The 27016-nt window shown below is 45.9% G+C and overlaps 1 protein-coding gene across 3 annotated transcripts in view; it reads left to right on the top strand.

Moving 5' to 3' along the window:
* Positions 1 to 847: 847 nt before the first annotated feature.
* The window catches only part of IGSF21 (immunoglobin superfamily member 21), a 299326-nt gene continuing 273157 nt past the window's right edge, over positions 848 to 27016 (top strand). Inside the window, exons 1-2 of one of the 3 annotated variants that reach the window (XM_061600904.1) lie at positions 848 to 993; positions 1394 to 1661. The gene's annotated coding sequence lies outside the window, so the exon portion shown is untranslated. Of the gene's footprint in view, positions 994 to 1393; positions 1662 to 27016 lie in introns of those variants that run through there. The other 2 variants (XM_061600912.1, XM_061600905.1) reach the window with 2 other exon arrangements.

Below are 27016 nucleotides of genomic sequence, written 5' to 3'. Positions count from 1 at the left end.
AAGCGGGGTCCTTTGTGGGCCAGAAGCGAGGTCTTTTATGGGCCAGAAGCAGGGTCCTTCATGGGCCACAGCTTACATCTTTTATTGTCAGGGTGAGGAGAACAGGACATTGTTGTTGGTTAACTGCCCCACAATGTTTTTTCTTGCATCATACTTGGTGTTGAGGTGAAAACCTGGTTCCTTCATAAATCAGAAGCGGGGTCCTTGATAGGTCAGAAACAGGGTCCTATATGGGCCACAAGCGGGGTCCTTCATGGGCCACAGCTTACATCTTTTATTGTCAGAGTGAGGAGAACAGGACATTGTTGGTGGTTAACTGCCCCACAATGCTTTAGCTGGCATTATACATGGTGCTGGAGTGAATACCTGGTTCCTTCATGGGCCAGAAATGGGGTCTTTCATGGGCCAGAAGCGAGGTCCTTCATGGGCCAAAAGCAGGGTCCTTCATGGGCCACAGCTTACATCTTTTTTTGTCAGGGTGAGGCAAAGCGCACGTTGTTGGTGGCTAAGTGCCCCACAATGGTTTAGCTAGCATCATACTTGGTGCTGGAGTGAAAACTTGGTTCTTTCATAGGCCAGAAGCGGGGTCCTTTATAGGCCAGAAGCGGGGTCCTTCATGGGCCAAAAGCAGGGTCCTTCATGGGCCATAGCTTACATCTTTTATTGTCAGGGTGAGGCAAAATGGACATTGTTGGTGGCTTACTGCCCCACAATGGTTTAGCTTGCATCATACTTGGTGCTGGGGCAAAAAACTGGCTCCTTTATGGGCCAGAAGCGGGGTCCTTTGCCCTGTGTTCAACCTGGTCTTAACTGGTTGCCCTGTATCATCATCATGATGTGTTATTGTTGTTGTTGATTATGTTGATATTGATGTTTATGTTGCTGTTGAAGACGATGACTTCTTGTTGTTGTTGATGTTGATGACGATCTTCTCGGAAAAGCTGCACCCACCACCCTGCTGGATGAGTGACGGCGGCCAGGATGCTGAACCTGGTGAGTTGATGATATTATTATTATTGTTATAGTTTATTTATACCCTGGCTTAATGTTCATGTTCATATTGATGTTGATCTGGATGATGTTGATGCTGCTGCTGTTGATGTTATTATTATTATTATAGTTTGTTTATATCGTGCCTTGGTGTTGATGTTGATCTTGATGATGATGATGTTGATTCTGCTGCTGCTGTTGATGTTATTATTATTGTTATAGTTTATTTATACCTTGCCTTAATGTTGATGTTCATGTTGATGATGATGTTGCTGTTGAGGATGTTGTTGTTGATGATGTTGATGTTGACATTGACGGTGATGGTGACGATGTTGTGGTTTTGTTCTTGTTGTTCTTTTGTTGTTTTTGTTCTTGTTGATGTTGTTGTTGATGATGATGACAGTGTTGACAACAATGATGATCTTCTCAGAGAAGTTACACCCACCGTCCTGCTGGATGAGTGACGGCTGCCAGGATGCTGAAGCTGGTGAGTTGACGTTGATGATGATGATGATGATGTTGTTGATGATGTTGTTGATGATGATGTTGATGATGATGTTGATGATGCAGCCATGTAGATCTTCTTGGAGAAGCTGCACCCGTTGCGCTGATGGATGAGGGAGAGCCATGGCATACCTGCAATGGTGACGGCGGCCAGGATGCTGAAGCTGGTGAGTTGTTGTTGTTGATGATGATGATGATGTGGTTGTTGTTGATGATGTTGTTGATCTTTTTATTATTATTATTATAGTTTATTTATACCCCACCTTGATGTTGCTGTTGCTCTTGTTGTTGTTGTGGATGATGATGTTGATGTTGGTGATGATGTTGATGATGATGATGTCAGTGATGATGGTTATGATCTGCTTCCATGGTCGGAGGCAATGTGACTTTGAATGCCAGTTGCTGGGGGTTGCAAGTGGGGAGAGTTGCTGTTGTGCTCAGGTCCTGCTTCCCAGAAGAGGCATCTGGTTGGCCGCTATGAGAACAGGTTGCTGGACTACAAGTGGTTTTTGGACTGATCCTGCTGTCAGGGTCTTCTTATGATGGGGCTATAGTCCAATATCATCTGGAAGACACCCTGTTTTTTACCCCTTTCCTGGATAGTGAAGGGTTCCCCTGGCACCGAAATAGCTGCTGGCTCTCTATCTGAAAGAGCCATAAAAGCTTCCTGGTTAGGATGGCCTTTTTTTGCATAGTATTTGTCTTCATTGGCTCAGACCCTCAGCTGGACCTTCTGGCTCAAATCCTCAGCTGGCCCTCCTTGGGTCCTCACTTTCACATGATGCCTACCTCTGCCTGTGACAGGAAGACAATAGCCGACTCATGTATGGAAGAGTTTTCTCTTGTTAAATATTAGAAGGGTACAGTCTCCATCCTTGTGTTGCCTACTGAAGGCTTTCCTCTTCCAGTAAGTCTTTTAAGTAGACATTTTTCCCAGTCTGCATCTGGATTGGAATTTTTTAAAAGATCTTTTTTATTGATTTATTACATGTTATTTGTTGCCCAGATCTCCTTTGGGAGGAAGGGTGGGATATAATTTGATGATGATCAGTGCATGCCCCAGAATCCCAAAAGTTCCATCTCCTTTTCTCAAATCTCTTTTTCCTTGCACTGTTTGGCTTTGTTGCTAAACTCCCGACCTGGCTGTAAGCCCAAATTTAGTCGGGTTTCCTTCTACCAGGCTGTTCTATTCCCGTGATGGATTTGTGAGCCTGCAGGCTGAGCCTTAAATCTGTCAGGTGAGTGATAATTAATAATCATTTCGAGACAGCGATGAGTGTGAAAACATGAAATGCGCCTGGATAATGAATATTCGCAAAGGGCATCTGATGGATAAATGGCTGGTCACTGCTGATGGCTTGGCATGTCTGTTGCGCTGTCAGTCAGGACAGGATTCTGAAGGGGGTCTAAAAAATGCAAAGGAGCTTGGAATGGCTTGTGAAAATGTCAAGGATTTTGGAGGCGGCAAAAAGCCACTGGGGAAAGTTGCCAGGTCTGTCGCCATATAATAGCATGTGTTGTTTTTTGGAGAAAAGTTCTCTGGCAATTGGCTGATTTTTTCCCCTGAGATCAGCAGATTTCTTAAAGTCAATGGTTGCTGAGTACTAGTATCTTTTACTTGATTTTTATTTTTTCATGAATGTTGGGCCATGTATATTTTTGGTTTTGGGGGGCTGGGAGGGTAGTTAAGGGGTCTTACTCATGGGAGGACTGTGTGCCCACATATGCACCCCATGACATATCAACCCATTGAGAGGTGGTGTCAGGCCTCACCATGGATAGGGATGAAAGCAGAGGAGCTTATCTCCCCCAGTATCCTGTTTCTGAGAATGGTTAGCAGCAGGGCTGGCCAAAGACCTTTTGGTGCCTAAGGCACAGAGTGAGAGGGCATCTCCCCCTGCACGTTCCACAGGATCTGACCAGATAGGCAGTTGAATCTTATTTCAACATTTGAAATAGGGCAATTACCTGTTGGGGATGGTTGGGGATGATGTTGATGTTGTTGATGTTGATACATGCCAAGCAGGCAACAAAAAGGAATTTGTGCAAGAAGCCACCAAGCTTGCATTATCTTGTGCTCCCTCTGGATTCCTCTGGGCTTGTTTATATTATACCGATGTTGGGGAATTGAAGCTGTTTTGCTCAAACAATCCCCCCCTCACCTACACCGCCTGAGCGTCAAAGAGAAGGAGACAGCTTGGTTGCAATTCCCCAGCTATTGTGGCACAAGCTGCGCGGTGGAAGAGGTCTCTTTTTGAGGGTTCTCCCAACATCTGTCCTTTGCTCTCACCTAAAAGTTACCTGGTGGGAATCCTTAGCACATTCTGAACTCTGAAAGGTTTCTAGAGCTGATTGGGTGGATGAGAAAAGCTGAGCCTCAACCTCCATAGGACTGAAATGGGAAGGGAGGTCCTCCCAGTCTGCCTGTGGAAATGTTGGCCGAAGAGGGAATCCCTCAAGAGTAGAGATGGCGCATATGTCGATTTTGGTGTCTCTTAGTGTCCTATTTTTCTGATCTTAAGTTCAGTGCTCTACATTGGTACAGCTTTTGTGACCCCCCCCCAAAAAAACTTCATCCAATTCTATCCCTGGTACTATTTTCATAATTTATACACAAGTAGACCTACAGGGCAGTCTTTCTAGGACACTGGCAGCCATGCAACCTCCCCAAATTTCAGCCAGTTACTACTTATCATTTTCCTTCTGGAAACAAAAAAGTGGGGGGGATGAAATGTATTGGGGTGCATTTCCTACCTCAGCCGATGTTAGTGGGTTAGGGTAGTAAAAACACCCCATTGCTTTTTTCCTAGATGAATGATCAGGGACAGGGCAGCAATGAGTACCATTCTGCCTCCTCTGGAGAAGTGTTTCCTGGCTCTGGGGGTCTGGGTATTATCAAGCACACTTCCTCTGACACCACAGGCACAAATGCTATCTGGGGTCAAGGTAGCAGCCCGCCATAAGTTGGAAATCTCATTGGGGTAGAAAATACACCCCAAAACCATTAGTGTGATTTTGCTTTTCTTGACAGTGAATGAAAAGTCCCTAAAAAAATTCTTTGGTGTTTTAGTGCACATTTCTCCTAATGTACACATTTTTGTATGCTGTTTTGCTTCATAGACAAATTTGTGCTAGCAATTTCCCCTAATATAATGCATTTTTGCATGCTGTTTTCATTTACATGCATTTTAATCTATTTTTTGTTTTCTTTAACAATATTTTCTATACTGCTTGATCATAAATAGAACCTCTTAGCAGTTTACAGGAAAAAAACACTTTCAATACACACTTTCCCCTGAGGTCTGCATTTTTGTACAATTTATTTTGGGGGGAGTTGGAGAATTGCACTGCAAAATTTTGGAAAAGTGTGAATTGCAAAGGTGTGCTGTGCTTCTGTGTGCAAATTGTTATGGGGAGTGCAAATGGCATAAGTTGGCATTAAAACACAAACTGAACCCCCCATGCCTACTGATGAGCATGGGACCTTGTCAGACTTTTGATGCAGGAGTTCTTGGTTCTTGAAATTAATTTTTGTTCAATGGGAGTGCCCTGGTTTTATAGGCAGAGCACCTGTTTTGCCTGCAGAATCAGTGAGTAGATAGTTCTACCTCTTGTGGGAGCACCTCCACAGTTTCACTCTGTGCTGTGTGAAGAAATACTTTTTTCTGTCTATCCTGAATCTCCCAACATTCAGCTTCACTGGATATCTCTGGCAGCAGGAGAAAATGCTTAAGTAGGAAGAGGCCTAATTTTTGCCTAGCTGAGGGGGGGTGGGGAGAAGCCATCAGGGAAGCCAGGAAAGAGGCCGCCTGAGCCAAAACTCAGTGGAATGAAGACATCTCTTTGATAATAAAGACTATTTCATCTTCAAGTCTCTTTGCTTTGAGTTTGTTCTGTGCAGTTTTTCTATGGCTCATTCATGTATGTAGATCATGTTGGTGAGCCATTCATCAAGCCCTGAGGACTTTGTTCACTGGCTTTCTTCCTAATTCTTTTTAAAAGGCCCATGTAAACCTGGAGCGCATCCCAACCCCTTTTCGGCATCTGGTTGGGTCTGGTTGTCTGGAGCTTTTCTTAATTCATAGCTTATCATTTTTCCTGTGGTTTCCTTTTTAAAATGCAGCCTATTTGACTGTATGCTGCTTAAAATCTGTAAACATTTTATAAATCTTTTAATTGGCAAAAATACCCCCCCCGATCTAGAGATCCCTGTGATGTGTCCTTCCCTGGCTCTCCCTGTCAGGTTCCTACCTGCTCGTGGTTACTGCCTGTCTCTAGGCACCACCAGGGACTCCACCAGTCCGGACCGCACTCTCTTATGGTTTACCTATCCGCTCTAGCACAGATCTCAACAGATCCCCTGCTAGGCAACCACCAGTAACGTCCCAATACTAGTATTCCCAGAGACTCTGAATACTGGTATTGTTATTCTCTTCACCGCTGTCACCATTTGTTACAGTTCCCCTTCAGCCTTGGTCATTACCTTACCCTCCCTTCTGGTCTGTGAAACCCCAGCCAAGGATCAGGCCTTTGGTAAACCAAATTAAGTATTTATTATAGATAACAAAGCTAACAAGATTAACAAGATTTCTTCTTAAGGCACATAAGCATATGGTTTTACTCAATACTAATCCGAACTCCACCTCCCTCCTGGTAAACAACTCTCTCCAACCCCACCAAGCAATCCACTCTTTCTCTTCTTCCCCCCAGATTCCACTCTCACTCCTCCTTTTATACATTCAGCCATTTTAAACACTCAGCCAATCATCTCGCATTCTACTGCCCATTCACTCCCCCTCCTCTTTCACTCCACTTACCAGGTATCTTCTAAAACAACAACACTTATCATATATACATTAATATAGGAACATCACAATCCCGCCCCCTAAAAAGGAATAAAAGTTGTTGGATGAGAACTCAGTGTGCATGGGAGCTGCTGATAGGTATAAATGGGACTCTTATACAGAGCCAGGCTGTTGTTCCATCTAGCTTAGGGTTGTCTGCACTGACTGGGAGAGGCTCTGCAGGTTTCAGGCAGGGAGCCTTTCTCCCTAGCTGGAGATGCTGCCAGGAATTGTAGCAGGCTGCCTTTGGCATGTAAACCAGGTGCTCTGTCACTGAGTTATGGTTCATCCCCCCCTCCCAATAAAATAGGGTTCTAGTCCTCGTGGTTCTGAATCAAGGGGTGATTTAAATAGGAAGCTGCCTTCAATCAAGTCAGACAGTTGGTCAGTCTAGCTCACTACACTGGCTGGGTGTGGCTGTCCAGGGCTTCAAGAAGGGGATGTTCCTAGCCCAACTTGGAGATGTCGGGGATTGAAACTGGGACCTTCTGTGTGAAGCCGGGGCTCTCCCTCCCCTCTGAGATGCATCTGGCAGCCTCACTGGACAATTTTCAGTGAATGCTCCTGTTTACCCTGGCCTTTGACACCTGAGGCGCATATTTCTAGGATCCACCTAATTTTGTGATTTTTGGTCGATTTTAATTGATTTTAAAGGCTGTATTGTAAAATTGCTGTAACCCACCATGGGACTTCTGGGAGAGCGGCAAGCTAAAAATAAAAATAAATGCAAATGTTGATGCCAGGAAGAGGAACCTAGTGTGTAGCCAAGCCTCAGAATTGCTTGCTGTGGAATATGAAACATGTGCCCTGGTACTGTTTATCAATATTCTGAGACTGGTCCCATTTCCCCATCTATAACATTACAGTGGAGAAAAATTGTGCCTAGGAGGAGGCTGAGGGTGGGTGCGCCATGGCGGCCCAACCTGAATATTGGCATTGACAACCTGTTGAATGGCAACCCTCCCCAAGGAAGTTTAGTAAGACCCCAAGCTCAGTATTATCTCCCTGGGCTAGCCTTCCCTGAGCTGGTCCTATCCAGACGTGTGACTGCCTACAACTCCCATCAGCCCCAGGCCTCAAAAAAAGGCTTGTATATGCAGACTGGCAGCTGTTTTCCGAGATTTGAGTCAGGGAGGATTTCTTGGCCCTGCTTGGACATGCTGGGGATTGAACCAGGGCCTGCAGAACAGGAGCTCTGCCACCAAGAGGTTGGCATTCCCCAAGCCTCTGTCGCAGGGACAGGGAGCCTCAGGCCTGTGGGCCAGATGCAGCCCTCCAGGTTGCTTTGTTGGAACCACTGGTCTCAGGCTAGATCCCTCACTGGCCCTGCTTTACACTTGGAGTGTTTGTGCCTGGCTTGATCTCTAATAACGCCTCCTGCTTGCCTGATGAAAGATAGAGAGGGGTGTGTGTAGAAACTGGCCTACTGGACCAAAGTAAAAGTTCACTTTTGCCTCTGACCTCTCCCACCGCTGGCATGTGGCCCCCGGAATGAAGGGAATGTGGCCCTCCGCTTCCCCACCTTGCTTAATCTCTCGCAACCTTATTTAAACAAAATTTTGCCCTGCTGGTTTCTGTGATGCTGCCCACTCGTCATCGGGGACCAGACCTCTGACTTGTGTCTCTTGAGGGGAGAGCCACACTGGTGGGTCATTACTCTCCATTTGTGGGGCCTGGTGAAAATGCTGAATTTTTAGAGGCGGCCCCTCGGGGGACCAGAAGGCTTCCCGGCTGCGACTTCCCTTTTGGGGTGCGGGGTTGGGGGGCAAAACCAGAAACCCTGCCACATTTCCTTTATCTTTCCAATGGACGGGTGAACAAATGCTCTGCCATGGCACCGGGCTTTGAAGGTTTCCTCCGGCGCAGCGGTGCCCTTCTTTCCCCGAGCTGGCTCCCTTCGCCTGAATTTCACTTTTAACGAAATTATTCAGTACTTTGAGGCTCTTCAAAGTGTGTAGAGGAGATGAGCAAGGGGAGGAGGCTCCTTTTTAAATGTGCTTTTTCTGTTTCATGGGCTTGCGTTCCTCATCCTTTATGTCTCTGCCTCCAAAGAGCCATGGATGTTTCTCGTTAGCTGTTGACTGCAGCATCTCTGAGTCTTGAACTCGCCCAATTCGGGAGCCTAATTTCTTCAAAGGTGGCTTTGTACTTCCACGAGATGATCAGGTCAGATTTCCTCTCTTTTTCTCTCTCCCTGCATGTCAGATGCAGCCCTGCCCTTTCCTGCCTGTCCTCCTTTCCTGGCTCTCCTAAGGGCAGGAGATTCAGGACATTCTTTACATGATGCATGGCAGTGAAACACTATGAATGTGTGGAACTCTCTGCCACCAGTTGTGGTTGATAGCTACTGGCATAAATGGCTTTAATTACAGGGTTGGGGAATCTGTGGTTCCTCCAGATGTTGAGGGATTCCAAGCCCCATCAGCCCCAGCCAGCTGCTAGGGATGATGGGAGTTGTAGTCAAACAAGATTGAGAAGTTTCCCAGCTGTGATTTAAAAAGGGATCAGACAAATATCATGGAGGAGGAATAGCAAGTAACCATGTTGAGTAAAAGGATTCTCCTTGGTAAGGGGCAGTATATCTTCATATGCAATGGGAAAAGCAACAAGGGAATGCTTTAGGTCCTGTATTAAGACCAGATTTAATCTTGTGGTAGTGAGTTCCATTGACTGTTTGTGAATAAATGTGAAGAAAACCTTTCCTTTTGTTTGTTCTCACTTAACTGCTGTTTGAATGCAACTGGTGGTCATAAGTTGTATGTTTTGGGAGAAGGAAGGGAAAAAGTTCATCTCTCATGTTGCCATAAATCATGACTGGGGCATCTGCGGCCCTTCAGATATTGTTGGACTACACCTGCCACCATCCCTGACCATTGGCCATACTAGCTGTGGTTGACTAGAGTTGGAGGGCCATAGATATTCCCCATTCCCATATTAAGACACTCAGAAAACTGTTAAGTGTCTTCAGTTCAGGCTAGGAAACATCAGAGTCATCTGATGGTTGCAACCCCAAGGAGGAGATGGATCCAGCCCCTGGTCTATCCCTTGTAGAGCCACAGGGACTATAGCTCACATTTCCTCCTCTGAACCCTAAGGAGACACTCTGAGGCTTGGCCAACGGGCTCTTAGAGGAGCAGGACTGTCCCAAGGAGACATCTCCACAGCTTTCAACTCCAGCACCTAGAAGGAGTGAACAGCTGCCGGGGAAGGCACTGGCCCTTTCACTGGCCAGATGTACCCACTGAGCAGCCCCCTCAATGCTACAAGCTCAGGTTCTAAAGGTCGGCCAGTTGCTCCAAGGAGACTGCTGAGACTGCTTGTATGCTCTAACTCATGTGCAGAGTAGCTGACCATGGTCCTGAAACCTGCACATCAGTCCCTCTCTAAGGTGCTGATCTTGTCTTCATTTCTGGCACAGACTACTGTCCTCCCATTTCTTGAGTCTTCACTTATCCATGGTGTGGGGCATCTCCATAGATCAGGACTGCTGAGAGATGGAAACCTGAATCAATAGAGCTGGTAAGGGACCATGGCAAGTTACATTGCCAAGCAACCTTTCCCTCCCACTTGCATTCCTCCCTTGTGACACCACAGCTACTTTGGCCTCCATCCTGATAGGCTTGGGATGATGATAATTGATGGGGAAGATATCATGCGCTGCCCTTTCTTGACTGTTTTTCTTTCTGCCCTTACAGCCCCAATAGTATTATATAGCAGTTAATATTCTATTATTCTTTGCTTTCCTGTGCCCTGACAATTAAGCTTTTTTTGTACAGATGTGCTGGGTGCTAGGAGAGGAGGTCATGAGCTATCTCTGTGTTCTTGGAACGCAGTCAGAAACGTGCTAGTTTCATTTTTTTATTGTGAAAACTATAAGGCTTTAAAGAAATTTAAAGCTATGATTAATAGTACACTGTCTGAGGCTGAAAACCTTGTCATTTCCCCCTTTTTTAAAAAAAATAAGTAAATGTATGGATGCATATATACATGTAAGTAATGCTTACTTTCCATCCAGATTTGTAATCGAGGATAATAATTCAATTAATCCATACGTTATGTATGAAAAGGGACTGATAATATTTATATAATCCACTCAATATTCTAAAACCTGGTAATACCCATTAGTTACCCAACATCATTCCATCCTGGTATTACTTTATTCACATTAATTCTTGGTTAATGCCAATCAATAGCACCAAACACAATCAAGTACACTTCAGTGTTAGCATAAATATAATGAAGTGCACTACGGGCCAAGGTTATAAATACAATCATTAACCATAATAATAACTCAATACTATTTTAAATTAGTGTGAGCGAATTATAGCACTTAATATCTAATCCACATCTATTCCTCATAATGTTCATAAATAATGCCCAATTATAATAAAAACCTTTGTTTCCCTTCCCCCTGCCACTGCATAACTAAAATGCACTCTGTAACCTTCTACAATATCCCAGATTTTAAACAACCACATTTTAATTGTTGGTATTAGTTCATCCCTCTACTCTGTAGCAATCAAAGTGTTTGCTTCTGATAATAGGTTCCACCCAAGCTCATCAAATGTTCTTTTTTTACTTTGCCATTCAAATAGCCTAACAACATCACAAGAGGATCTAGGGTGTTATATAACCATACACAAGACAACAGTGAAAGCCACAGACTTGAATGGCTTTTAAAAAAGTTTCAGGACAAACAAAGCAAAGTACATCTCTGCACAGCACAGAGTTAAACTGGAATTTGTTACCCTGAAGATGAGGTGATGGCCAACAACTTGGATGACTGAATCCAAGCTGAATTGAACAAGTCCATAGAGGAGAAGGCTATCAGTGGCTATTTGCTACGTTGGCTATGCTCTCCCTCCCCTGTCGGAGGCAGGATGACTCTGGATGCAAGTTGCTGGGAATTGCAAATGGGGAGAGTGCTGTTGCACTCAGGCCCTGCTTGTGGGCTTCCCATTAAGGCATCTGGTTGGCCATGATGAGAACAGGAGGCTGGACTACGTGAGCCTCTAGCCTGATCCAGCTTCAGGGCTCTCCACATATTTTTCTGTTGTGCATTCTGCAGGAGGCCGTGTCCCGTAGATACCATCTTATCAGAAAATTTGTTTCACACCGTATCAGAATCAGGCCTTTAGTGTGGTGATATGTACCCTTTGGAACTCCCTCCCACTATATATCAGACAGGCACAATCTCTGTTGCCTTTTGGGGCTTCCCATTAGAGCATCTGGATAGGCATTGTGGGGAAACAGGAGGCTGTATTAGATGGGCCTTTGGCCTGATCTGGCTTATTTATTATTTATTAAATTTATATCCTGCCCTTCCTTCAAGAAGGAGCCCAGGGTCAGGCTGGCACCAAACTGTCAATGTGAACCAAGTTGGCAGTGAGAGCATCAGTCCCTTAGAGAAGCCCCTGCTGCCATCTTGGATGATGGCAGGCATGCATTCACACTGATGGGAGATGTAGGTAGGGCGTGTGTGCTGGCTTATTGAAGCCCGTGCTGTCTGTATTGGGGGGTTCCTGGGAGCTCCCTCTCTGCGATCTGTAGCACGGTCGGGTTGCAGGACCTGGTGCTGCCATGGATTGTGGGACTGGAGCACCACTCTCCTACCCTAGGGAGGGTCCCTTCAGGGGCCCTCATCCAGGGCCCAGTCTGGCCACCCTCTGGTGCTAGCCCTGCCTAGAGTGGTGAACAAAAACACTAAAAGCACTTTAAAACACCTTCAAAACAAAAGACTTCAAAACACATTACAACAAACCATCTTGGAAAACATATTTGAAAAACAACTTAAAAATAGTGTTGCATGGCATTCCACTCTCTGAGCCGTGCGACACTTCCAGGGGTTCCTGTGTTTATCTAGTGTTTGGTTTACTTGGAAATGAGGTCAGCAGGGACTATGGTGTCTTATAGGATATTTGGTTTTTATTTACACACATTCCAACCTGGGCTTAAGATGGAGGGTTCACAGCATTATCAGTCCATCAGATCTTGCTCCCCATTGCCCATAGCTTTGGGGGTACAGAGAGCAAGCAAGCCTCTCTGTCTCCAGTCCCCAGACTTTCCTAAGACTAGACTAAAAACACAAGCCTCTCCTTCAGGGTGGGGAGGCAGGTGGGCCCTTCTCCTGAAAAGAGTTCCAATAGCCACAGAATTTATTTGTGCTGTCTTCTTACATATGCCAATGGTGGCCACTTAACAAACCCATTAGCTTCCAGGCTAGTTTAACAAAGGAAATTTTCCACTGCAGAGGCCACTTCCAGATTCAAGGTTACAGGCTTGAAGGGGACCCCAAAAATCATCTGTCTGAACCCCCAAACCCATAACACTATCTTAAAAATCGACTCCAGCACAGACATGGACTGTCCAGTGACTTGGACAGATGCTGCTTCAAAGGCTTATTGAAAGAGGAAGGTCTTCAATAGGCACCCAAAGCATAACAGGTGGTGCCTGTCTAATTTTTAAGGGGAGGGTATTCCAAAGTGTTGGTGCCACTACACCAAAGGTCTGCTTCTTACGTTGTGTGGAACAGGCCTCCTGATAAGATGGCATCTGCAGGAGGCCCTCACCTGCAGAGTGTTAGTGATTGACTAGGTATACAAGGGGTAAGAGGATCTTTCAGGTATCCTGGTCCCAAACTGCATAGGGCTTTGTACACCAAAACTAGAACCTTGAACTTGGCCTGGTAGTTTGCAAGGATCCTCTTTATGTTTTTATGTGCCTCCAAACCGCCAGTCCATTCTGTCTGTAACTCCACCCCCCAGGCTCTGGTGATTGGAGTCTTCACTCAGGAAGTTTACGACATTGCTGGTTTCTTTTTGATGGACTTGCAGCCAACCTGAGCTTTCAGCCTGGGCTCCGTTACTCAAGTGGTTATAGACTTTTTCCTTACCCCCATTTCCTTGTTATGACATCATTACAGGTTTGATAAGGATGTAAACACCTGTTTATTATAAATCCAATTACATCCTTCCTGGATATATAAATCACACATTTAATTCCACTTCAGAAACATTTCTGTCCTAAGCGGAGAATATAACCGCTATTTATTTCCGTCATGAATTCTCGCGGTGGCATAAATATTTATTAAGCCATGCATGATCAAACCCATTCATTTTTTTTATTAACAACAACAAAAATATGCATTGCAGGCCTAGCCTAGAGACTTGTAGCCAAAACTCCCTTTGAAGTTTAGTTCTGCTTCAAAACAAGGGGGCTCTCTTACAAGGATTTTTTTTAAAAAAATTGGCCATATCTGACTCAACGCATCCAGGCATTTCAAGAAACTTCTCCTGTGGAGAGCTCAGCAATTCTGCAGATGTTGACAACATCATCTGCAAAGACAGTGTCTACCACCCATTGCAGAAACTCAACCTGCAGGCGATCACTGAGGGCTTCTCTGGGTGACAGTAGTTGCATTGTCAGGTGGAATTTCCAGAACGTTCCAGCTCCAGTCCCTGGCAGCATCTCCAGATAGGGCTGGGAGATCCTCCAGCTTGGAACCTTGGAGAGCCACTGCCAGTCAACAGACTGTGCTAGATGGACTAACGGTCTGAGTCAGCTGAAGGTGGCTTCCTATGTTCCTATTTAAACCATGAGGACTAGAATCATACACTTTGAAAAAGGGCCATAGCTCAGTGCTAGATCACCTGCTTTGAGTGCAAAAGGTCCCAATTTCAGTCCCTGGAGGCTGCCTGAAACGCTGGGGAATCACTGCCTGTCAGTGTGTAGACAATACTGAGGTGGATGGACCACTGTTAATAAGCAGATAAGCGTGTGCACACCCACACCCACAGAAGGGTTAGTCTTTTGCAGCAAAAACAACCACAAAGAATCTTCTTGTACCTTAAAAACATATTTTGGCAATAAGTTTTTTTGGCTCCAGCCTACTTTATCACGTGCATGAAGCATTAACCTGCACTGTAGTTGTATCTCTGTGTGGAGGTAACAGGTAGTTGTAAGCAGTGAAGTCAGAAGGACATGAAATGCAGAAGATACAGATGGTGGTAATTTCATTATTAACAGTGACCATTCATAGAAAGCAGGTATGTTGATAACAGACATCCTGGCATTAGTAAGCCAATTCAAACATGTTTGGTGATATTTCTTTTTTTAAAAAATCTGTCATGCTGATTTGGTCCACAAGTGAAAGAGTGGTCATGGGTTGTAGTCAATGTTAGTCGTACGTGGAGTAGATCCATTGAATTTAATGGGCACAGTGAACTTATGGTCATTTATTTCAGTGGGTCTACTTTGAGTAGGACTTAACTGGATACATTCCCATAAGTTCTATTGGAGAGAGGATAGTGTCTCTGTGAAGGCATCCTCTCTTTGAAGAGCTGCCTTCTCTAAGTCTAGTTTAAAGCTTAAAAACCCTAAGAAGAGAGAGGAGGAGGGAGCCTTGAAGCTCCTGGACAGTGGACTGAGCAGGCACACAGGTCACCCAGACACAGTTTTCCACATGATTGGGGGCCATGGATCCTTACTATACTATGCTAGCGTAATTATTGCTAAGGTTTGCTTCCAAGACTTTGGGACCTTCAGCAGTTGAGGCTTGGCATAGTTGCTCATCATCAGCATTTTACAAAGGAAATGAGATCTTGCAAGGAGCTTTGCTTCAATGCCATGGTTTGCAATCTCTCCCTTCATAGGCTTATGGAAGAACTGAACCAACTTGTAGAAAGCCTCGCTTGTGCCTGGATCTTATACTTGTCCACGTTTTGGAGCAACTTTGAAAGTACCATGCCAATCTCATGAAGGAAACTTCTAGGTTGTGAAAACCAAGCAAAGGAAAAACTAAATCAAGTTTTGAAACCCATTTTTAGAGCTGGAGTGGAGGAGACCAGGCCCTGAAACCCCACACATCCCCTTTTAAGTGGACAGGTTGTACAGGTTTTTATGCATCATCTCATTCTCACACAATTCCATCCATCTTCTGCTTCTCTAAACTGAGCACACTCCTTTCTTTTGCTTCATAGATCTACCAGTATTCACCATACAATAATAGAGGATGTTTTGCAGACAGCCCCCCCCAAAAAACCCTCACTGGTGGATAACCAGCAGCTCTGGTTGCCCAAGGGCAGTGCCATGCCGTGTTACGCAGCCAGCAGCAATCTCTCTCGACACAAACATCTGCCATCCCAACAAAGGAAATGAGGGAAATTATGAGCAAATGTCATTGATTTTGGCAGGAGGGTGCAGCTCTCATATCCCCCCCTTGCACGCACATGTTGTCTCGGTGAAATGGTCTCCCTGCATTCCCTCCTGAATCTGTCTTGAGTATTACAGTCTCCTCTTGCCAGCGGCATCAATAACCGGTCACAAACAAAACAGCCTGATTCTCCGGGCTTCAATTTCCCTTTTGTACTACTCAGCTGCCCGGAGTGGCATCTTCTTTGCTCTCTGTGCATCCTGGAGTTTCAGTCTGAGACATATCCATGCCCCAGTTCCCCTTTTTTCTCCTCCTCCTCATTCCCCCCTCTACCTCAGCTCCCTGGATATATGTTGAATCATAGTGATCATGTTGACAAAGTTGCTTGATGGTTGTCAGGCACCATCAGAAACTGCTTTATGGGTGGCTGGGTTACCAGGTGGACTGCAGATTCTCAGCATGGAGAACAAGTTCATTTGAAGTCTCAAACCAAATGAGATTATCACAGATGTAGATTTTTATTGTAACCCTCCATGCACCCCAGGAGAAGAAAGGTTAGGGGTGGTGTAAGGTAAGGCCATTGCCAAGTCAGCAAGTGGAGAGAAACAGATCCACACCATGCATTTAAAGCACATCCAAAGCACATGACTTCCCCCAAAGAGTCCTGGGAACTGTGGCTTCCCCCTCACAGAGCTACAAATTCCCAGCACCCTTAAAAAACTACAACTCCCATGATTCCTTGGGGGAAGTCATGAGCTTTAAATGTGCCTTGGATGTGCTTTAAAGGTATGGTGTGAATCTACCCACTCTAGATGGTAAAGCCAACTCCATCAGTATTTTCTAATTTAAGGTTGCTTTAATGCTTTATTTGTTTTATTTATTATTACGTTTATATCCCACCTTTCCTCCAAGGTGGTCAAGGTGGCATACACAGTTCTCTCTCCCCCTTTGCCATTTCATCCTCACAACAATGCTGTGAGGTAGGTTAGGCTGTTTTGGTTTTATAGATTTTTTTGCTTTATTGAAATTGTGGTTTTTAAATTTGGGGTTTTCTTTCGCTGACTAATAAATGGAACAAACAAACAAACATTGGCCATTCTCCACCATGCATGGCTATGAACATATTTACTTAACGTCTTTCAGTTTGTTAGAATTCCCAATGTGCTGCCCCGATTAAAACAAAAACAAATGAATGCCATATTAAAACATCAAAATTACCAAAAAAAAAAAGAGAAGGGGGAAAAGTCATCACAAAAAACAAGAGAGTGTAGCAGCAATGAAGTATAAAAAGCCACAGAGGAAGCTGAAACCAATCATTAAAAAAACTAACACAAAATCAAAATTCTGGGAGAAGCATAATGGGAAATCAAGGGTTAAGAAGAGCCCTGAAGCTGGATCAGGCCAAAAGCCGAGATCTAGTCCAGTCTCCTGTTCTCACAGTGGCCAACCAGATATACCAATGGGAAGCCCCCAAGCAGGAATCTTGGGGAGCAGCTCTCTCCCCAAATGTGACTCCTTGCAACTTGGAGGTAGACTGCCTCTGGATATGCAGGGCCCATTGATTTCCTGGAGCTGATTGCTACTACCAATAGACCCAGGAGCATAAGAAGAGTCCCGCAGCTGGATCAGGCCAAAGGGGGCCCATCTAGCCCAGCACTCTGTTCTTACAGTGGCCAGCCAGATGCCCATTATGCAAAGCCCCAAGCAGGACGTGAGTGCGACAGCACTTTTCCTTTTGGGGGTTTCCAGCAACCGGTATTTCTCTGTCCTGAATCTTCCAACTGTGTCCTACTCAGAGTAAACCCACTGACATTAATAAACTTAAGTTAATCATGCTTATCAATTTTGGTAGGTGTACTCTTTGGGAGGAAGGGCAGGATATAAATTTAAATAATATAAGGCTGAGCACAGCCCATCATCATTTTCTCCTAGTGCCTAAAATGTCTAAACAAATCATCGAACAACTGTGGGGATGGAGTTCCGGAACTCGGGAGTCAGGACAGAAAAGGCCCTTTTCACCAGTGGCTGTAAACCTGACCCTCCTTAGTTGGAGGCACTCAGAGGAAGGAAACATCTGAATAGCACGATGGGTTCGCAAGAAGGGAAGAGCAGTTGCTCACTTGGAACTCTCCAAGGTACTGACACTGCTCTGCCATATTATGCCTCCTGGGCTTCTGCTAAAGGCCAGGCCAGGCTGTTGCTGGTGGTTTATTCTGTTTATTAGTCGCAAATGACTTACAACATAACTAAAGGCCAAAATAATATATTGTGCATAAAACAAAACAAAAATAAAGTAAAACAACCCCCTATACAGCCACAGAAAGCTTTGGCAGCTCACCAATACAAACAACATCATTTCAGTCTACCAAACACTTGGTGGGGGGAGGAAGAGTAGTATATCTGGCCCCAGAAAGATGTCAATGAATGTGCCAGGTGGACCTTGCTGGGGAGCGTATTCCACAGATGGGGAGCCACAACTGAAAAGGCCCTGTCCCTTGTCACTCCCTTGTCATCCCGTCTGCTGCCACCAAGCACCAATTCAGCACATCCGCTGCCTCACCTACAAAAGATGAAAAGGAGAAACAGAGCTGGTCACAATGCACTCTAAAAATCTGTATGACCCTACTCAGCAGTTTCATGTAGATGTCAAACAACATGAGGGACAGAACTGACTTCTGTGTGACCCTGTACTGGAGAATCCATGGAGGTGAGCAGTGGTCCCCAAGAAACATCTTCTGGACCCAGCCATCCAAGTAAGAATGGGGGCACTGCATTGTGACTCAGACCATTGCCCCAGAAGGATATCATGGTCTATGGCATTGAAAGCCACTGAAAGATTAAGGAGGATCAACAGTCATATTCCACTATCTCTCTCCTGGCACAGGGCATTTTACAGGGAGATCAAAGCAGTTTCCATATTAAACCCAGGCCTGAATCTCAACTGAAATGGATCTAGAAAATCTTTCTGCTCCAAGAGTGCCTGGATCTGGTTGGTAACCATCCTCTCAATAACCTTGTCCAGAAAGGGAACATTTGCCACTGGTCTAAAATTATTGGAATCTTCTAGGTTCAGGGAAGGCTTCTTTCGAAGTGGTCTTCAATGTCATGATGATTTGACCTTGATTTGAGACTTGATATCCTGGCTACAACCTTGTCTTGGTTCCCATAAATCTCTAGGCTCCCACTGGGCACACCCTGAAGCATTTCATGTCAAACTTCCCACCCTGCTCATTCCTACCCTGGTAGGTGTTGCGTCCCTTACATAAAGGTCCACAGTTGCCCCATGGAGCATTTAAAGGAATCATGTCACCCCACTCAGGTGGGTGGGGCATCAGCACCACTTTCCACACCATCCTGAGCTGAGGATGAGGCTCTCCCATCAGCCTCTGGGATGCCTGTAGCTTCTCCTGCTCCACGGGAGCCTGTGGTCACAGAATCAACTATAGGGCCATTAAAGCTTGCAGGCAGCTGTCCTGGGGCAGAGAGAATACCCATTGGAAGGTCAGGCCCTGCCACCTTTTAAAGGTTTCACATAACTCTGGCCCTATGTTGAGACAGCATCTTCCATAACTCAGCTACCAGAATGCATTCACTTGGTCCTGGTTGCTGCTCACCAGAACCTATGATAAAGTCAGTAGTGAAGTGCCCTATCTTGATCTGACTTGTTGATTTACCTCAGTCTGGTTAGCTTGGGCCTGTTCTACTTGACTGGACCTGATGTACTTCCACCTGAATCTGCTGTGCTCAGCCTGCCTTTTTCTTTGCAGTCCCCAAGCCTTGGAAGCAGGCAAGGTAGGCAGCTGTGGGTACATTTGAAAGAGTCCACGAGGGCCAGGATTATGTCAGTGTGAGAGCAAACAGCTTTCCTTTAATCTGATTAGAAGGGAAGATTAAAAACAACACCACAGTGCCATTTGGATGTGATGATATTGCAGTCAGTGATTTAGCCGGGACATGATGCATTAAGGCCAACCAATAGGGTCATGATTAAAGAGCATTTGGTTTGGTGAGGACGTTTGGCCTCCTGGGAACATATGAGCCGTTCACTTCAGTAGTGTTATGGGTCCAAGCATCTTTCCAAGTGCCCTCTTCTGTGGATGGCAGAAGATTTGTTGAAGTGTGCCTTCTGAGGAGGAGCGAAGCTTGGAATCTACTGTGCTATCCTAAAATGCACCTCTATGGCCTAGGACATCATGGCCCTGTCCTTTATGTGATAGACAAGGCTCAGGGATGGAGGGCCAGGTAGGCACGTGCACACACATATACTGGGCTTGAATTTTGAACCTGGTGCTTCACTACTTTCCATGAGCAGCTGAAATATCCTGGTTTTGTTGAGGAATTTGGACAACAGCCTGTTTAGAAGATGGTGGTCTTTATACAAAGGGTTGCAATTCATCTGTGTTGATATCTCAGAATTTGCTTGTGCAGGTGCTTCCTTCCGCCTCTCCCTTCTTTCTGACATTTTGGGAACCTTTGTCAGACAGAAGTTCAGTCATTGCATGCTTTTCTCCTCTCACCCTCTTGTCTCCAGAGAAGCAGCGCTGCTTGACCTGGAGTTGCACCTATTGCCAACATTAAGTACAGTTCAAGAGGTGCAAACAGCACACTTTGAACGCAGGCTGCAGTGTGGCCATTTGTGATGAGAAGCATGCCTCCTCCTCTGTCCTTTCCTTCCCTTTGCTCCTCCCACACACTCCCTCCCCCAAGTAACAGCTTATCTCCTTGACCCAAATTCCCTTCTGCCAGTAACAAAGGAGCCTCCCCCCTTCTCTGGAGACAAGAGGCTCAGGGAGATAAGCTGTTGGCAATAGGTGTAACTCCTTTCTAGATATGGGTAAGGTCTCTCCAGTTTAATTTGGAACTGAATTTGGCAAACCAGCCAGCGTCTCCCTAGTTGGAAACTCTCTCTCCTCCCCCATATCCCAATTCTGTCATTTCATTTTTATCACCCTCCTGGTTACATTCTCAGGAATGTGTGCGGGGTTTGAAATGCTTTCCCCCAACAGTGTCCCAGGCACAAGGAGCATTGGGAAATGGATGTTCAAAGATGTCCTAAAACGACCCCCATAGCTGTTCTGGGTTGTTGTTTTTTTTGGGGGGGAGAGAATCTGTCTTCCAGGAATTCCCCACCTCAAAGACCTCCAAGTTACCTTTTGATCTGTTGATGGTTCTATTAAGGCGCTCATGAGGGTTGACAATGCCGGGCTGGCAGACCTGCCTGGGGCAGAAAATTGTTATGCATAGCATAACAGAAGCAGGTGTGAGCTGTTTAGCCACGGGCTATAGAAAATACTTCAGGGGTAACTGTTTATGTGCGAGACCATTTCTGTTGCCCTTAAGTCCGGCATGCTTTTATTGGCTTTCTTCTGTGAGAAGTACATTTGCCCCACTGTTGGAGCCAAGTCATAGGCATCCATCCATAGGAGTCAGCCCCCCCATTGTTCATGTGCACAAGAAGAGCAAAGGCAGGCAAGACTCAGAAGAAAAACTGTCCAGGGAAAGTCCCAGTTGAACAGGAAGGTTCTATACGCCATCTACTACCAATGGTCATCATGGCTGGCTGCCATCTCTCCAGGACCCACGCCTTCTAGATGTTGTCGGACTCCCACCTTTGTCATTCCTTCACCACTGGCCATGCTGGACAAGGGCTGATGGGAGTTGGAGCCCAACAATGTCAGGAAGGCCACAGGCTCCCCATCTGTGGGCTAGTCCATCTGTGGCCTTTATTGTCCCCAGCTAGTTTCATCCTGCCTTTGACTTCTTTTTATGAAGGGTGGGAAATCTGTGGCCCTCCTTAGGTTGCTGGACTGCGATCCTTACCTTCTTCTACTACTGGGATCCAGTGACATCTGGAGGGCTGCAGGTTAGCTAGTAGCCAGGATGGCTATGTCCTGTTTCCAGTATCAGAGGCAGCAAGCTTCTGGATGCCAGTTGTTGTGAACACAAATGGGAAGAGTGCTATTGTGCTCAGGACCTGTTTGTGGGCATTCCATAGGTATCTGGTTGGCCATGGTGAGAACGGGACCCCTGGCATGATCCAGCAGGGCTCTTCCAATGTTCTTATCTAAGCACGAATGCAAATATAATGTTCCTTAAGCATTGGCAGAGGGCTAGAGGAACTTTTGAGTTTGATTGACTCCCCATGCTTCAATGTGCATTCATTCCACCCCCCCCCCCGAGGAAGGCTTAGAAATTTGTAGTTTTCAAATCTAATTCGAATTCGGCCAGATAGGCGACTTAGAAATAAAATTTTGTTATTATTATTATATCTGTTTTAAAATAAAAACAGGGTGGGTTTCTTTTATAATGGGGCTAATGACTTGTAAATCAGGTTGCCGGTGAGCCTGTGAATGCCCTCATCTAATTCCCAGCTCCACTCATTTCCAGGCTGGTGAAGACCTTTGTGCAGGTCATTAGGACGTAATTACTATTTAAGTGGGCTCATTTGTTCTCTGCCACCAACACCCAACACCCCTGTCAGTAAGAAGACCACTGGGTGTGTGCTTGCAGAGCAGCCTTTTCCTTGCAGCCGAAGATCCGATCAGATCTCTGCAAATTCTTTTTCAAAGTGGCGAGGCCTGTTGTCCTTTCCCCTGGACCCCTGACTGATGACGGCACAAGACTCCCCCGTTAAGCATGCGGGCAATGATTCTGGGCACATGGCGCTGAGATACCTGTTCTGCTAAAGAGCTCTGCAAGAAAGAGATATCAACGCCACCGCAGGAATGTACGAAGACGCAAGGCAGATAACGGCTGCGCCAAAGGGAAGCGCGGTCAGATAAATTATTCATTAAGAATAATTCTCCCAGTGCCTGAGAAGATAGGGCTGCCCTTCGGCTGCCTGCCAGGGTGACGCTTTGCCAATGGATTCCTCTTGGGTTCTGGGGCATATGTCACTGTGAGGGTGAGCCACAAGGCCCTTATTTAGACAGCGAGGTTAATGTCAGTTGACCTTCCTGTGAGGGTGGCCGGGGTGGCGAGGAAAAGCATGGCACAACAGCCGCTCTTGCAAATGCCATTCTGTATTTAGACACTTGAGGAAGCTCAGTCAAGGGGTGAGCTGGGAGTTGGTGCCAATGAGCCAATCACACGCTGGTGGGAAGGGCAAAGGATAAGAGCTATCAGTGGCTACTAGCTGCGAGGGTTACGTTCTCCCTCTGCAGCCGGAGGTAGTATGTCTCTGAATGCCGGTTGCCGGAAGCCACAGGAGGGGAGAGAACTGTTGTGCTTAAGTCCTTCTTAACGGGCTTCCCTTTGGGGCATCTGGTTGGCCAACATGAGAACAGGAGGCTGGACTAGCTGGTCCACTGGCCTGACCCAGCAAGAGTCTTCTTATGTCCTTAAGCGAAGCAGGAACGGATTTTACCTTTGCAGAGCAGGCTGGTTTTTACATGTGCTCACACAGCCAGTTCTCTGTCCTCCATCCAGAGAGGCATTATTGGAGTTGAAGGATGCATTTCAGCCAGGCCAAAACACTCAAAGAGGGTGCAAAGCAGGACCAGTGGTGAGTGTGGCCTGGGGAGGCTCCCAAGGGCCAGATAGAGGGGTCCCGAGAGCCACATTTAGCTCCCCACCTGATCTAACTGGAGCACCCTGTGCGTGCTTGCACATTTGTTGTTGGTGTGAGCCAGGAGGGTCTGCCAGCTTGTGATGAATAATCCACCAAATCTGGAAGAAGAAACTAGACTTGGGTGGTTGAAATGTCCCCCCCCCTATTTTTTTTCTTCCTATCCCTTCTGGTGAATGTGCGTCTGTGTTCGTGGAAGTGCATTTTGTCACTCACTGACAGCTTGATGAAAAGCGATCAGGAGGGGAGCGCCTGAGATACATTTCCGTAAAAGGAGGGAAAGAAGGAAGAAAGTGATGGGTTGACATTTCCCTGGCGTGTTGGTGATCCAGTTTGCCTTCACTTTGGGATGTCTGGGGGAGGATTCTCATATTGAACTCAACTCCCTCCTTCCTCCCCTGCCCTCCGAAACCAGTGTTTTTGCACTAAAAACTGACATATCGAATGAAATAACAGGAAGTTTCAAAGATAGTCCATGAATTTCAATGGGTCTACTCTGAGCAGGGGCATCTGGGTGACCACTGTGAGAACAGGATGCTGGGCTAGATGGGCCATTGGCCTGATCCAGCAGGCTCTTTTGATGTTCTCAGGACACTTCACACTAGGGTGGCCTTTCCCAGCATTTGGGTTCCCAGATGTTGTTGGACTACAGTTCCCATCACCCCCAGCCAACATTGCCAATGGTCAGGAATTATGGGGATTTAGTCCAGCAACATCTGGGGAGGCAAAGGCTTGGAAAAGATGCAGTAGGTCTCTGGGCAATGTTCTCCCATTTTTGTTTGTTGGGTGGTGGTGGTGGTGGGGACACTTTCTAAAAGACCCCCTTGAACGTGCGAATGTCCTAGTGCTGAGCTGAAATGGGCCTCCTCCATTTCCCTAACCTGTTTGCAGGTGGAGAATTGTGGGGGCATTTCAGCAATTTTGAGACGGGCAGGACAAATGGGCACAAACAAGTGTGAACATACCTGCAGTGGTGAGATCTTACACTTCCCTGCTGGTGAGTGCTTTCCCGCCACAAGTTCAACTGCCAGAGTGTGGACAGGGATTTCTAGTTCCTGCTCTCACTCTGAATTGGCTTTATGATGACACCATGTAGCATCAGTCCTAATTTTCCTTAAGTTCTCAACTGTTGCTACACAGAAGTTGCCAGAGTGAGGGCAGAAAGTGTAATTTCCAGTTCCTGCCCTCACTCTGATTTGACTTCATGATGATACCATGTAGCATCATACCTGTTTTTCAATTCTGTCTGTGGCCAGTTTGTTGCTGCTGCTTCAAAAATGTCATTGGCTTATTGTTACGGCTTCTTTCTCCTTCCTACCATGACCCCAGCCAATCAGAGATGATGCAGCACACATGGTGACATCACAACACCATGTAGCCAATCAGCTTTGACTATGTGCTGACATCATTGATGTCAAACAAAGCCTACCCAGAGTGATGGTAATGCTTCCTGAAAAAGTGAAGCATTTCAAATCAACCCCTGAGAAATCAGCAAAGGTGCGGGTCACTCCTTAATGAAAATGTTCATGGATAAAAATACCTCCCCCCCTTCCTGTCTTAGCTCTCCTTTTTACCATGGGGTAAAGCAAAATGCACATAGACATTGCAGTAGCAAATTCATACACACAGAACCGGGGGGCATTAATGCTGAGAGCCATCTGGAGCGGCACGGTGGAATGGAGAAATATTAATAGCATGAAACAGGCATTCCTTTCTTGCCTGGGATTTGCAGCATTATTAAAGGGCTGTTAATCTTTATGCTCCGGAGTAGCCAAGTGCCCATAGGGACCTTCTCTTTCCCCCCTCCTCTTTTTAATTTTAACTGAGAATGGAGGAGAGGAGGGGAGCAGAACTGCATCTGGGGGAGATGCGCACCGAGGTGTTTCTGTGGTGTAGTCAAGGAAGCGTTCTTGCAAGTGTTGTCTTCGCAAACGCCGGATTGGCAGTCACTTGCACAAGGAAAGGCCCAACATCTGGTGCAGCTTTTGTGCACAGCCAGCTTGCCATGCTCTGAGTGGCCGGCGGTCAAAATGGGCCAGCTGCCTTGCCTGAAGTGCTTGTGAGAACGGAGCCTTTGACCCCTCTTGACTTCCGAACATAAGAAGCTGCTTTAGGTTGAGTCAGACCAACTGGTTTATCCAGTTCAATATTGTCTGCCCTGACTGGCAGAAACTCTTCAGGGTTTCAGAGAGGAGATCTTCCCAGCCCTCTCTGGAAATGCCAGGGATCACATCTGGGACCTTCTGCATGCAGAGTAAATGCTGTACCACTGAGCTACAGCTGACTTCCTTTTCATTTGTTTCCTTCCAAGGGGCTCTCCCTACCTTGCTCCTTCAAACCCAAGCTGGCATCCTCCGTTCCCTGACTCCATTCCCTTCTCTCTACCTGTAGGGTGGCCACGTGCCCTACTTTACAAAGGACAGCCTTCTATTTCAAGGGCTGTCCAAGGATGGTCCTCTATTAGATGGACTCCACTATTTGAATGGGGGTTACCTGATCCGCTACATCTGGTTCAAATATACAGAACTCTAAGGAGAGGGAGAGAGAATCTCTTCTTTGTGTGCCTCCTCTTAGGGAGGTGTGGAGGATGATGACATGAGAATGGGCCTTCTCAGGGGTGGCCCCCGCTTATGAAATGCTCTCCCAGAGAGGCATGCCTCGCATCATCATGGTCTATCTTTAGGCGGCACGCAAAAACATGCCCCTTCTCCCAGGCATTCGACTCTTAATTTTTTGGAGAGTTTTTGGAGGGCTTTTGGCATTGCAGGCTCTTTTAGGGGGTGGTTGTTCCACCATCTTATCCCTATATTATGGTGGGTTTTTTTTAAAGTGTTATTCGTTTTAGTTTTATGTTGGTTTTTAATCTTTTCATTGTATGTCGCTTTAGGTTCAATTTTATGAAGAAAAGTGACTAATAAATTTAATAAATAAAAATAAAATAAATAGTTGCCCATCGAAAACCAGCACCTGGACAGCAGACTGAGGAAGAACACAAGTCCTCTGGTCACAGACTTCTCTGCTAGGATGAGATTATTGTATTTCTATTTAAATTGGAGGGATTGGATTGTGTTCAACTACTCAGAGTACACCTATTGAAATTAATGAAACTGTTAGTCATCTCTATTAGCATCAATGGGTCTACTCTGAGTGGGACTAGTAGAATACCACCCATTATGTCTAAATTTGCATATATATATATATGCAAATATGCAAAACAGTGTCTCCTCTTGAGGCACTATGAAAGTAACCTCCCTATTCATTAATGGTCTCTTCCAACTGGAACTTTTAGGGTTGTATCCTACTCAGATTAGCCCCTTTGAAGTTAATGGGCATGACTAACCGAAGTCTATTAATTTCAGTGGGCCTTCTCTGAGCAGAACCTAGGACACATCCACACTGTACACTTAAAGCACTCTCATAACACTCACAGTCATGTGGACAGAGAGAAAAGAAGCCCCACTTCCTTGTGCGGCAAATCCGGGAAGGATCAAGTGCTGCTATATATCCCCCTAACTCGCTTCCCTCCCCAAATGCACCTTCAATGCAATTGTCATGCAGCGTTCTCACCAAAGGCAGAGACGTCTGTTTCTGGAAGTATTCCTACCATTTCTCTCTGGCACGGATATCTCTCCTTTTGCAGGAGCTATAAATAACTGCCCCCCCCTGACGTTTGCATTCTCCCTCTTTTTAAAAACCACCCTTCCGTTGTTTCACTCCGTCATGTCTTGTCCTTTCCTACCAGCCTGGAGCCCAAGAAGAGTTTCTTTTTCAAAGCTGTTATTTAGAAATAACATAGAGGGAAGGTTTAGAGACATCCGCTTTGCTGCCATTTTGCCCATCGCATCTGTTTATATGATTCTTTGCAGGGGGAGGTTGTGGTTGTAGGGGTTCCTTTGGAAGGTTTCTGAAAATACGGGCACTGAGTGAGAGATTTTGCAGGAGGGGCAGAAGAAGAAAGCA

The sequence above is a fragment of the Rhineura floridana genome, chromosome 18 (genome assembly GCF_030035675.1).
Source record: "Rhineura floridana isolate rRhiFlo1 chromosome 18, rRhiFlo1.hap2, whole genome shotgun sequence".
In the NCBI taxonomy this organism is placed as follows: domain Eukaryota; kingdom Metazoa; phylum Chordata; class Lepidosauria; order Squamata; family Rhineuridae; genus Rhineura; species Rhineura floridana.
Note: the sequence above shows the minus strand (reverse complement) of the source record. Positions and strands in the feature narration are given on the sequence as shown.